Source organism: Rousettus aegyptiacus, unplaced genomic scaffold (assembly GCF_014176215.1).
Source record: "Rousettus aegyptiacus isolate mRouAeg1 unplaced genomic scaffold, mRouAeg1.p scaffold_m13_p_13, whole genome shotgun sequence".
Lineage (NCBI taxonomy): Eukaryota > Metazoa > Chordata > Mammalia > Chiroptera > Pteropodidae > Rousettus > Rousettus aegyptiacus.
In genome coordinates, this window is record NW_023416288.1 from 3,318,577 (window position 1) to 3,332,540 (window position 13,964).

At 36.6% G+C, this 13,964-nt stretch overlaps 1 protein-coding gene and 1 pseudogene across 6 annotated transcripts in view; both read right to left on the reverse strand.

Annotated features, from left to right (window-relative positions):
- LHFPL3 (LHFPL tetraspan subfamily member 3) overlaps positions 1–13,964 on the reverse strand; it is a 490,487-nt gene that overhangs the window by 294,413 nt on the left and 182,110 nt on the right. The gene's annotated exons all lie outside the window — the stretch shown is intronic.
- LOC118611220 lies at positions 10–128 on the reverse strand (annotated as a pseudogene).

The window sequence follows — 13,964 nt, forward strand, 5'->3', positions numbered from 1 at the left end:
TATTTTTTACATCTATAGCACCAGGTCTTCCTAGGTGGTCTTCCATCCAAGTACTAACCAGGCCTCACCTTGCTTAGCTTCTGAGATCAGACAGGATTGGGCTTATTCAGGGTAGCATGGCCGTAGCCAAGAAGGGTAATTTAAATAAGGATATTACACACAGGCCCCTTCCATATCTAACATCTTTGAACCTACAAAACCTGCAGTACCTACATCTTTGGTATCCAGAGACATGTCTGAGAAGGCAGCAAACATGCATTTAGGTCCATGGCTCAGAGAGATGGGAGGAAAAGTATCTGAGGTCTGGGAGAGGTGGGAAGGTCCACATACAATACAGCTGGCATGACCATTAGTTCAGCAGCAGGGATCCTCTGTCTGTACTGCAGGCATGTCCTTTACAGAATGAGGCAGTGATCCACAGGAGCATGAGGAAGGCTGCACTAGGTCTTTGGAGACATATTCACAACACAAAGTAAAAAGAAAGAAGCCCCCTCCTGTCACCACTAGCCCCAGTCACTTTCTTCATTATGGGCTGCATTCTAACAAAACAGGTTTCTTATACTTTTTAAAAGGATTCCAGAACCACCACAAAAGAGGAACAGACAAACATAGCTTTGTGACTACAGGGATGATTTTGTCCTAGTTGTCTGTCGGTTTGACTCTGAAACTTGTCAAGGTCCTCATTCGATTCCACAGATGAGCTGACACACCAGCTTTAGATACGTCAATACATTCAAAAAGAATATAAAATCCCACATCTGACACAACATGGGTATAACCAAGGCAAGTGAAAGCAGCATTGGCCCTCCTGAAGAAGGCTTCTCAACTCTGGTATCTCCTGAGAGTGACTGATTTATTTTGAGGGTCTAAAATGTTGCTATGGCTAAATACGGCTCTATTGCACATGTGTTCCTTTGGATATAATTATTGAGAAGTTGTTCAACTCATTGGTAAAGGAAATAGAGTCTTCTAAAATGTGCACAGTCTCTCAATCACTAAAAATCACTTTGGAAACTCTACTTTCATGAAAGTTAAGTGAAAGACTGTGCCACCTAAAAACTTAGTTTTACATTAAGTGCACTCTATTTTGTATTCAAAATATAGAAGATACACAGTACTCAACTTACGACAATTGATTTAACGATCTTTTGACTTTGTGATGGTATGAAAGTGATGTACATTCAGTATAAACCAGCTAGGCTCAGCTTTGATGGTTGGTAGGTTAGGTGTATTAAATGCATCTTCAAGTTATATTTTCAATTCATATTGATTTATCATGATGTAACACCATCATAAGTTGAGGAGCATTGGTATATAGTGATCTGGGAAGAAACTATGAAAGTAAAACCAAGTTTGTTAAGAATTACAATAGTTATTAGAGAAGATTGGCACAAAAGAGTGTGAGGGATGAACCACAAGCACCTTACTTGAAGAAGAGAAACCCTAACAAAAGGTCAAGGAGAATTTTTAGTTTCAATTGAAAGAATATAACATTTTTTCCTTGTGAAGTACCTCATGCAATACAGTTATTAAACAGAGAATTGCATTTAAGAGAAAAATAAAATTCTTCCTTGGTGCTTGGATAAACAAAGAAATAAATGGCACAGAGAGGACTTGGCTCAATCACATGTAGTATTTCCTCAGAATTTTTCATCTTAAAAAATAGTAATTAATTCTTATGAAATAGGGTGAACAACTGCCTCTGTGTTATTATTGGGGAAGAAGGATATACACCTAGAGCCATCATCTGACTACTGGAAAAGAGATCAGAACAGGGCTTGAGGCTCATGTTGTGGCCCTATCCACACATCTCAGATTTAATAATATGAGTAATCTTTGGATCTAACTTGAAACCCATCATTTTTCCTTCTAAATATTAAAAAGGAATTTTGGAAGCCCTTGTATAAATATTTGTTATTTCACAATTCACTTTCTAAACATGATTCCATAGATTCACAAGATTCCGTAAAATCACTTGTCATGAGAAGTCAGAGTGTTCGCACTTCTAGATATGAAAGCTGAGGGTAAGCAATAAGTGTAGAGAGAAGGCAGGTTCTGAGTCACAAAACCGATTAGAGCTGACCTTCTAATTCCTACCTCTGTTTGGCTCTTTGAGTGAAATGCTTATTTTGTCTGGCGAATAGATGGCTCTGGGCCTTAATAGTATAACATGCTTATTGGCCCTGCCACAGATGATCACAAATAGTCACACTCATATATCAGTGGTTGCCCCAGAATGGGAGCTTAGAATATCTGTTGACTGATAATATAAAGGCTACTAAAAGGGAAGATTAAAAAATAAACAAAGGCTCCCATACCTCTATAGACCCAGTTCTTATACAAAAGCCACTTATCATATTTTCTGACGAATTGAGATGCAAAATGAGACATATTCATGACTTCACTTGCCCCAGAATTGATGCTTTGGAGTGACAGGTCATATGGCAAGATTGTTGGGAATTATATACAGTCAGGAAGATAAAGTGTGGTGTCACTTAGCAAGCATACAGAAATTTGAGAAACAAACAGAGGCTAACTGTTATGCAATAGACAAAGTACATGCATTTGCTGAATGACCTTCATTAAAGATCCAAGCAATAAGTAATCTATATTTTAAATTAGTGTTTTCCCATTTTAAACATTTAGACAACTTTTACTTCTCTATTTTCTGTCAGTTCCTTCTCTCTCCTCTCTTTGCTTCCCCTCTTAAATCTACCAAACAAATCTGTTTTGGACAAGTTAAACCAATTTACCTAATAGGCCAATTTAGTCCTTATTCTTAAATACAGCTTTTTAAAGAGTGCCCAGATAAACAACAACATGTCTTTTTATGTATTAGTCTCTTAAATATATTATTTAAAATAGGGCTTTCTGAACAGGAGGTAGGCTTAAAAATATGATTTTCTGGAGGGCTTTAGTTTCCTTCAAAATATCTATGAGCCATAGTATTTTTTAAAATTAATTTTATTGGGGTAACATTGGTTAATACAATTATATAATTTTCAAGTGCACATTATCATTTGCCATCTATATATTCTATTGTGTGCTTACTACCTAAAGTCTAGTTTCTTTCAGCTAACATATATTTGACCCACTTTACTCACTTCGCCCTCCCCCTACTCCCCTATATTTGACTCCCTTTACCCTGTCTACCTCTCCCCTCTTCCCCGACTCCCTACCCTCTGGTAACCACTAGTCCATTGTCCATGTCCCTGAGTCTCTGTTTGTTTGTCTGTTCATTTGTTGCTTTTAGGTTTATATCTCAAATATAAGCAATATCATGTGATTTTCAACTTTTTCTGTCTGGCTTATTTCACTTAGCATGATTATCTCGAGGTCCATCCATGTTGTCGCAAATGGCAATATTTCATCTCTTCTTATGGCTGAGTAATATTCCAATATGTACCACAGCTTCTTTATCCAATCATCTATCCTAGGACACTTCGATTGTTTCCATGTCCTGGCCACTGTCAATAATGCTGCTATAAACATCGGCGTGCAAATATCTTTTCGGATATGGGTTTTCAAGTCTTTGGGGTAAATGCCCAGTAAAGGGATTGTAGGATCACATGGTCGATCAATTCTTAATTTTTTGAGAAACCTCCATACTGTTTTCCATAGTGGCTGTACCAATATTCAGTCTCACTAGCAGTATATGAGGGTTCCTTTTTCTCTGCATCCTCTCCAACATTTGTTATTACTTGTCCTGTTGATTATAGCTATTCTAACAGCTGTAAGATGATATCTCATTGTGGTTTTAATGTACATTTCTCTAATAGCTATAGAGATGTTGAGCATCTTTTCATATATTTGTTGGCCATTTGTATGTCCTCTATGGAGAAGTGTCTGTTCAGGTCCTCTGACTATTTTTTGATTAGATCATTTTGTTGTTGTTGTTGTTAGAGCCAAAGCATTGAATAAGGTTACCCCCACAGGACTTAATGTTTTCAATAAATCTGTCCCTTACATTTGAACACAAAGGTGATTTCAAAGACTTAGTTTTATTTTACTTAAGTCTACTGGTCAATTATAATTTTAACTCATTAATAGTATTTTTTTAATTGATAAATTAAGCCATTTGCAAAATGACCCTAGATCAATGCAGGCTGCACAATATTATTTAATATTCCAGGTTCACAAGATTCCATCACTGACTTCCTTTAGTTTATACTTCAATATCACTAGTGGAGAGTCATTGCTAATGGGAGCAATGAGCATGAGTAATTTACACAGCCAACACCCAAGCCTGAACTTCGTCACTGAAATAAAGATGGCACTCTCCTCTCCAGTCTCAACCCCATGGAAATCTAGGCACACTTTCCTCTTACACAGAGGCAAAGTGAGCATTATGGCATGGCCCTCCTAGGCTTCAGGAGCAGAGAGGCCATTAATGTTCTGTTATTTTAAGAACAACCTTCCTATCCTCAGCTACCTTCTGAAGCAGACTGGTTACTCACATCTGACTGCTTTGGTCATAAGGCATTACCAAGAAGAGAACTTATGGAAAGACATTCAGGAGAACACATTTCTCTATGTTCAATTTTCTCATATAAAAACTTACCTTTTATATAGATGATGAGATTCTATGAGGTATCTAGATGAGTTCATTATATTATTCAAATATCTTTGCATTCTTTGCAATAACCAGCTTTATATCTAACACTACATAGTTCCTACTGCTCACTTTTAACCTATTTTACTGACATATTTTATAATGCAAGGAAAGATTTTCTAAAGTAGTACCACTACATGAAGAACTACTGAGTCTTGGATATGATGAGAATCTATGACCCTAATTTAGGCCTCTGAACATCAATCAATAAAAGCAGAGGCAATAAATCCCATAACACAGGGGTTATGGTCATAGGTTTTAAGGGAGACGAACATAGGGTAAATCCTGCGACTTTGGCCATGTTACTTAATCTCTCTAGCCACACTGTAGGACTGTTGAGAGAATCAAATAAGATATTGCATGTGAAATGTTTAGTATAATACTTAGCACATAATAATCACCTAAAAAATGGTAGCTGCTAATGAACTATCATTAGCTAGAAATATTAATATCAAGAGGAATCCTGAGTATTGTAAAGAAAAAACTCTGAGACAGAGACATCACAAGTAAATCCTGGGAGACAGAATAAAACAGAATAAATCCATAATCCACAATTATTCACATTCACACAGTCCACACTTAAGCCTCTAGTCTGACCAGACACTAGTTATTGGGAAAAGAAGATTCTGCAAGCCTGGACTAATTAAGTTCAGTGTTTACTTCTCACCATAAAATGTCAATAACAGCTGAGATGTTAGTATGGCAACAAAGGAGAATTGCTTATTTGTATGGTGTGAAATGATCTTAATATTCTGTGGTTTTACTTTGTAAATTGCCTTAAAGCTCATGAGAAATGTGATGAAGACTAGTAAGGCACAGCAAAATTAAAGTTAAACTAAAATGAGAGATGTAAACAAGGTGACTTTAAACCACTAGCATTTTAGATTCGTATTCCTAAAATCACTGGGTATAAAGGCAGTTTCTTATCCAACCAGAAGAATTAGGGTTAAAATTTTTCTGTAAGGTGTTCAGAGATTAGGAAAGTAACAGATGATCTCAAGTCATTCCTCATTTTGGACAACAAAAGAACTGAAGTCTATCTAAGTTGAGAATGTTGAGTCTTTTAAAACATGTATCAAAATAGATAGAAAGGTGGCAAAGCAGCAGCGAAGAGCATATTTTTGTGTCTTACAGCACAGTTTGTGTGGGCTGCCTTCTGCCCTGAGTTATTAATCTGAAGGCCAAACTCTGGCTTCAGTTCAGGAGGTGTAAACTCTAAGAATGTGAAATATTGCCTCTCACGGCTAGAATGTTGCAAAAACATCTATAAAACAAGACCTGGATTCTTATTTTAGATTAAGGATTGAAATAACATATTAGAAGCTGCAAACTGAGCTGGAAATGTGGAGAAGTACCTTACAATAAAGAAATCTAATATATAAATAACAAAAATCATAACACAGATCAATATTTAATGAGGCCAGAAGTCCAAGTACTTTATGGAGATTAACCCATTCGATCTTCAAAATAATAATTAAAATATGCACCATTCATATCTTCATATAAAGAGGGAACACTGAATACATAGAGAGTTAAATAGCATGCCCAAGTCACACAGCTAATAAAAGGCAGAACAAAGATATGAACCTACAGGCTTAATTTGTACTTTATATTTCCAGATCATAAAAATCTAGATAAAAGAAGGAAAACTAGGAAATAGTAATTTTCTTCACTGGAGTCATTAGATCACAATCAGCACAAATAAAAACCTGTTACACTTAAAATATTTCAATTACAAAATCTACACATATGTATTTCATAACATGAATTAATTACAAGTAATACATGCACTTTCTTAGAAATAGCCAGGAACTGAATTTATTCCTTTTAAATTCCAACCCTGATTCAGAGAGACCTCTATTGCTTAACTCAAAAGCAATAGTGCGTCTCCACGATAATTTTTCTGAGGGGAGAAGGATGCCTTCCCATTCCTGCTCCACTGCTAGGAAACCGAAATCCTCCTCACAGGTCCCTCAGCAATATCTCGGTCAGGTTAGATCTCAAACAGCCCGACCATGGACAAGGTGACACTCTGGTGAGCCATAATTAATTAAGAGGCAATTGCTTCAGTACTAAGTCAGAAAGCGAACCATTTCTTGTTGGAAAGGCCATGCTGCTCTGCTCGCTTAGAGCTGTTCGTGGTGCTGATATCTGTTTGACCCTGGCTACTATGCCCTGTTCTTGCTAGTGTTTATTCTCCCTCATCTTGATTACTTGGTTCATGTCCTGTTTCTTCGGTTGCTGACTGATACCTCTCTAATATTGCTGTGGACTACTTTAAGCCCTATGGCCTATCTAGGCAGGGCTTTCTAAATTATAAAACTGAAGCACAAGGAGGTTAAAAGCATATAGCTAGCTAGTAAGTGGTGAAGCTGGATTCAAACCCAGCCAGACTAGTGGCAGAGACCACACTGTTAAGGGTGACAAAGCTTAAGGTAGGTAGTACTTCACAGAAGAAGGCAGGAGGCTCTAGGCTGTGAAACTAGTGTTCTGGAGAGCAGAAGGTGGCTGATGAGCAGAGCACACCATGAAATAAGTGAATGGCCAGCTGGCCAAGCTGCTATAATTTCCGTATGGAGATTGATATGCTTCAAAAGGAGTCTTTCTTCCTGTTCTCATACTCCTCCCTGGGAGAACGATCCAGTTTATCCTCTGATTATTCAGTTTTCCTTTATTTTTACTTCTGATAATCATGTTTATTTTAAATAGGATTGTGAATAGGATAGTTTAGATTAATTTTGAGTAGTTGTGTAGTCAAGGGTCAGGAGGGCATGCATGGTCTCCCACTTTGTCATCAATGCTATAATTAGTATTAACACTACATTAATAAACAATATAGTGAAGCATTGGTAAAGAAACTTCATTCTGCATTAAAAGTACTTGACAACACGACGAAGGACTCCCTGAGCAAAAGCAATCCATAGGAGCTACAGCAAAGTGGGTGAGGGCAAGTACAGAAAGGAGGGGAGGGTTCACATTCTTATGAAGAATACTATGCACTTGCATGCAAGTCGATTATACAGTTCCTGTTTGAAAACCAAACCATACCTGAGAAATAGGACCAAAGGAAGAGCTATTCAAGTTAAAATTTATAGCAACTAGAAATATGCTAACACTATACAAAAAGACAATTTTCTTAAGAAAGAAAGGAAATGCAAATCTATGCTTCCCTAAGCTCAAAGAAATAAAGCCTATTTAAAACCTATATTGTTAGCAAAGTTACAAAACATTTGCCTTTTCCTGAGCCAACTTAATAGCTGTTTTACAAAATACTCCAATACATGAATGAGTGTCTCTGTGTGTTTGTGTGTGTACCTGTGTGTGTATGTGTGTGGACAAGGCTGAGATTGGCGTTATCCCCATTTAAGTCCAGTAAGGAATGTTCTGATTAGTGCATCATATTGTGCAGTCTATTAAAAAGGTCAAGGTCTATAGCTGAGCTAAATATAACCTGATGAGAGAGAGCTAGAAGAGCTCTGGAAATTTTTGAGAGGCTTTCATACTGTTTGGAAGATAAAAATATTTTTGAAGGGATTTTGTTCTTTTCTTATGAAGTGTGTAATTGGAAAAAGATATCAAGAACTATAACTTCTTATACAAATTGCTTAAAAAATCTAGAATAATTTCTCGCTGTGGAAAGATAAAATAATGTTATATTACCCTATCTTTATCTAAGAAACTTAAATGATTTCCATAGATTTAAACAGAGCTGGTAATCTTGCTGCTTTTGTGAGCGCAAAGGTCATTGTGACCTTCCTAAAACACACATCTGATCAAGATACTTTACTACTTAAAACCCCGATGACTCTTCATGGCCTAAGAGAGAAGTCCAGAACCCCTCTGCCATACAATCAATGCTTTGGTTTTCTGGCAAATGATTATATTTCCAACTCCCTCTTATATGGTTTTCCTCTCACTCATTCTGTGGTCTTTCAAATTACTCATGATGTAACTCTGTGCCTTTGGACAGAATGTTCTTTCCCACATTGCCTTTTCCACTCTTCCTCACCCTCGAACTGTTATTTCCCCAATTACACCCTCTGACAGCCTTACTCCACCCTTTATTCTTTTCTCCAGGGCAAAAGTGATTACTTCTTCCCATTGGTTTCCACTGTACCTTTTACAGGCCTATGATACAACACTTAGAGCATATTTATTGGTTAACATCTCTGTCTTCTCCTCTGCAGTAAATTCTAGGAGGGCAGTGCTCACTCAGTACACTGCCTGGTACATAATAAATTGAATTATTAATAATCAAGGTCTCCAAATAGATACAGAAATACAGAAGTTAAGCAAAATATTTTCTTCATTCTGTAAAGACATTCTCAGATTATTTAAAGTTGTTATAATTATTTTCTAATCGCATCACTTCCTCCTCATTATCTGTCAATTGTAAGAACAAAACTCTAACACCAATGTCCCTTGAGGGTTCCCATGACTCCAATATATATTTCAGTAGAGTGAGTGCATACCAAACGCATATTGTATACGTAAGCATGTATGTGTAGGGGGAGAAGGTGCTGGAAATTGTGTATCCTGAAAAGGTACTAGGCTAGTGACTCCTCTAGACTTACTTTAATTATTTTTGATTGTGCCAAGCAGTATAGTTTCTATGTGCATAGCATTGAAGAATGTTAAAAACAGTTCTACCTTCATTTTATACCATTTTACATGGCAGGAAAACAGATTTCACTTGCACAAGCTTACTTTTATCGACTCCTCTGGTTTCCTAGACAAATTTCCTGCTCATTCCCTTACACTAAACTGAGTTCGATGACAGAAAAATCATACTTAATGTTCCTTCCAGCACTTCCTTTCAAAGCACTATAAGGTTATGGTTGAAAGTACTCTCTGAAACTGATTACCTGGGTTTGAATTCTAACTGCATCACAGGTTAGCTATGCAACCTAGGGCAGTTTACTTAACCTCTCACTATGTTTGATTATCTTTATCAGTAATATAGAGAATATCAATATCTACTTGATAGGACTGTAGCAAGGATTAACATATATAATGTGTGTGGGTGGGTGTGCGCATAGAACAGGGTCTGTGATATAGTAAGGATGAGAAAGTATCCTTTCTGATCCATGATCTTCAGCAGCCCACCTTGATTATTACATCAAGTATGGACAATCACATTACTTTTAAAATCATATTTGTTATTTACTAATTTTCCCACCAATGCATCATTATTCCCTATATATATCTTAACTTCCATCTTGACCTATAGAGGTCTTTTTTTCACCACAAACCCAGCTACTGGATTCTTCAAATTTGAAATAAAATCCAGTTCTCCCAAATATTTCTTGAGTCAAAAATTCTTTTCTAAGAATTCCTTAAGGACTGTATAACTCTATCAAACATTTGAAATAAATGTACTAAGCTACTGTCTAGTGGGTCTGTGCAAGCAGCCAGACCACAGGGTTCTAGAAAACAATCCCAGTGGCAGCTGCCTCATTTCCTCCCAGAGCTGGTACACAGTCTGCTGCTGGTAGACTTATGCTCCAATTGGCAGAGAAATGCTGCTTTGTGTCTCTCTTACAGGAAGACACAAAAAAAGGGTGTGGGTACCTCTTTCTTTTTATTGCTTACCTGGTCTGGCTAACCACTGCAAGCATGGCCAAGCTCTCTCTCTCTTGGCAGGAATTCCTAATGGAGCACTTAAAGAAGAAAATTTTCTCCAGCAAATAGTTACAAATAGACTACTTAATTCAAAAAATCATCAGGTTAAAAAAAAAAAGCAGTTTAGAATCTGGGCTTGGGAAAAGTAGAGTATACATGTTTATATTTACTTGGATTCTGCATTTGCTCCTTTTCTTATCTCTTACTTTCATTTTATTTAACACAACACTATTTATATGTTAGTACACACAAAACAACTGGAGAAAAAAATGCTTAAAATGAAACAAAAAAATGAAGACTGAGAGGAAAACTGCATTAATTAATGGAAAGAAAATTTTATGGCTAAAAGAATACTGATTTCAGAATTTTGGGTTCTTATTTAGTTTAAATATAGAAAAAATACTATTTAGGATAAAATAACACTCTAAAATATGTAGTAAATTTTTAATCTTTAAGTATTAAGTAATTGTATATGTTGTCATAGTTGCCTCGGTACAGTTTATATTTCTGAAAAATCATGTTATAGCATACTATTTTTTCCAGAATTGGAATAGCTTGGATTTAGCTTGGATTTACTAATCTTTGCTGTGTGAGCAAATAAAAAGATTTTTTTTTCTAAAATTTTGAAACTTTAACTGGTTGTCATATTACTTTTCATTAGATGTATTTGATATAAGTGGGACCTGAAGAGCAATGGCCCAAATATTCCCTCCACAACCTTCTGGATCCTGAACCTTAGAAGGGTATAAATCTCTATTTCATTCTCTTACTTCTCATGTCCTATGCTATGAGAAAGGCCAGTGAACTAGTTGGTCAATGTGCTGTTTGGAAGGTTTCTAAATCTAGGAATAGCATGCAAAAACATGGCCCACTGCATAGCTGGAGAATACTGTCAACTCTCACTATCATGACTTATTTATACAGGATACATATAGACATAAACCGTTTTTATATTCAAGAGGCAACTTTGAAGGACACCTCCAGAACCATGTCACTATTGATTATTCAAACCTGTTATAATTTGCATGTTTCCAAGCCCAGATTCCAAACGCTAGAATACACTATTGAAAAAGAACTGCACTATATCCCTTGAGTATATTGAAATAACAAATGCAACCATCTTCAATGACAGGCAAATAAATTAGTCCACTGGAAAGCAGGCAAATTAACTGGCATATATCATACTTATTTCAAGCCACCATTTTTTGAGATCTTATTAACATATGTGCCAGAAATTTTACATTTTCTCATTTACTCCTTTTAACAAACCTGTAAGATATATACACACAAGTTATTACTTTCATTTTACAGAAGAGAAAACTGAGGCTCATAGTAATGACTAAGGTCACATAGCTTTTTAAGAGTAGGTCATGGAGCTAGAATCTGAACCCAGGCCCCCAAAATCAAAGCAAGAATTTTCATAACTCAGTGTGTAGCCTCTCGAGGACCCAAGAATTTATTGTAGGTGATAAGCTCTCTTTATGAATTTCTGTAGCTACAGTGAATCTTAAATCAATGTGCCATTAAGCAATAGTGACAATTTGTGCTACAATGAAAGAAATCTACATTATCACTTACATTACAGTGAGGGGCCATTTGTTAAGAGAGCAGTCTTCACATCAATTAAAAGTTTCATTATTTGACTTTCTTTAGTGTCTTTTGTCATTTTCCGCAACAAAGTTACATTTGTTATCTAGTGCCTCATAAACCTTTATTATACAATGTGTGGCTGATAAGTAGCTGGCAATTAGTCTTGGCAACACATCAAGGGAATTTCAAAGATAAATTAGTTTACTGATCTAAAAGTTCTAGATTAAATATTGTGTAGTGGATTCATGTATTTCCACTAGAAATATACAGTTAAATACAAGTAACCAATTAGCTGTTAAATCAAATTCCATGGTTATTTCCCTGGGATATTTCTTTCAAAGTCAGACTGCAAACAGGGTGCATCCACTAAAGAAAGACCCATCCGGTGCATTCTGGTCCAGAAAGTTAAAATATCGACGATATAATTAAACAAGTCTCAATAGCTCAAAATGAGCCTCTGAAACAAAAATTCAGTTTGCTAATACCCAGCCAACATTTTCTTCCTTTGTAATTTTTATGTGTTTGTGTCAGTATCCTTTATAAGATTTTTAGTTCACAGTGGGTTCAGAGACGACCAAGGATCCTTTATATTTTAGTGTCTGAATATTTTCACACAAGCTGAGAACTAAAGGAGAATGCTTGCCTAATCCATGTAGAAAAGAGGTTCCTGGCTGTTGTGTACTTTTCAGTTTTCAATCCCCACGTGGAAGCAGGCCTGGTGGAGGCAGGGGGCCAGAAAGACAGAGCAATTTCCTTGCTCTTAGACTTTTCAAATAGATTTGCTTAAGCAGTAAACTCAAATTATGGAACCCTTTAGATTGTGGTACAAAGGGGGTCTTAGTTGGAAGGGTTCAAATGGCTAAACTAAGTCCCTTGGACACAGGAACATCTCTATGAGCTGTCCATATAATTGGAAGGGAGGTGGTGGCTTACACAGTATTCTACCAGAGCCACAAGACCAAACCAACCTTGAAGAAAGCCCTTGGAAGACTAGAACCCCTCTTTATGCTTAGCAGGCAGGCAAAGATGCAGATGAGTTGATTGGAAACAAGGTTTGGATAATCCCTAGAGGCCAGCACTAGACAAGTACAAGAATCTAGGAAATGATTCTGTGAGATAGGAATCAGCAGAGATGAACATTGGAGAGGAGTTCCAGAACAGGCCATTCAGAGATAAAAAGCCTACAGCTCAGCAGGCTGATACATTTGGTGAGACTTATTTGGTATTCAATCTTTCTTTAGTGACAAGTAACAATGCCAGAGAAAGATGAGGATAAAAAGGAAGCATGTGTTTTCTCAGGAATGGTGTAAGTGGGAATGATGTTTGTATTATTCGGTTGGCCCTAATCAAACCAAAGAAAAAACTGGACAACTTCCAATGGTAAAATGATTTGAGAACTTATTAGGTCAGAGGATGGGGAGGACACAGAGGCTTAAATTCAAGATGAGATAAGGCAGTCTCCATTTTGGTATAAATCTCAATGGGAAAACTGTCAGGTTACATCTAATGCACCTAATCCAGAAATCCTAATTTAAGGCTTACATGAGGTTGTTCTAAATGAAGACAAATACGCTTTAAAAAGGCTAAAAAGATACTTCTTCATTTCTCCAGAGCCTGCCTTATAAGAACAGCTTTACTTCTGGTGAGGGAAAGGAAGAGAACCTGTAATTTTAAAGAGTTCCACAATTGCATACTCCTCTATCCCAAATCATTTTCCATTTACCACATAAAACACACTTTTTTCTTCAGAAATCATCTTTGCAGATAAATAGAGATGCAATGTGAAGGATGGAGTGGAAGAGAACTGATCCGTTGGGTGGACTATTTTTGTCTTTTTCAAAAGCCCCCATTACTGACACCGAATGGCTCTCTCCCATCATTTCTCAGCTAAAACTCCTGGTTGTCCTAGAAAGGACTGAGAGATAAATGACTTCAGGGCTTGGGGTTAATGGGAAAAGAAAAAGTTATATTTCTGTGGGAGAAGACAACAGATGTCCCATCAAAATGCATCTGACCCTATAATGTTTCAAATTTCTGTCTTTGTGAAAGCAAATTATAACCTTGTGCTTGCTTGCCTAATCACCACTTGTTACACAAAGTGACTTGTATACATGGTAAGCTTATATTCTGAGATGACCTT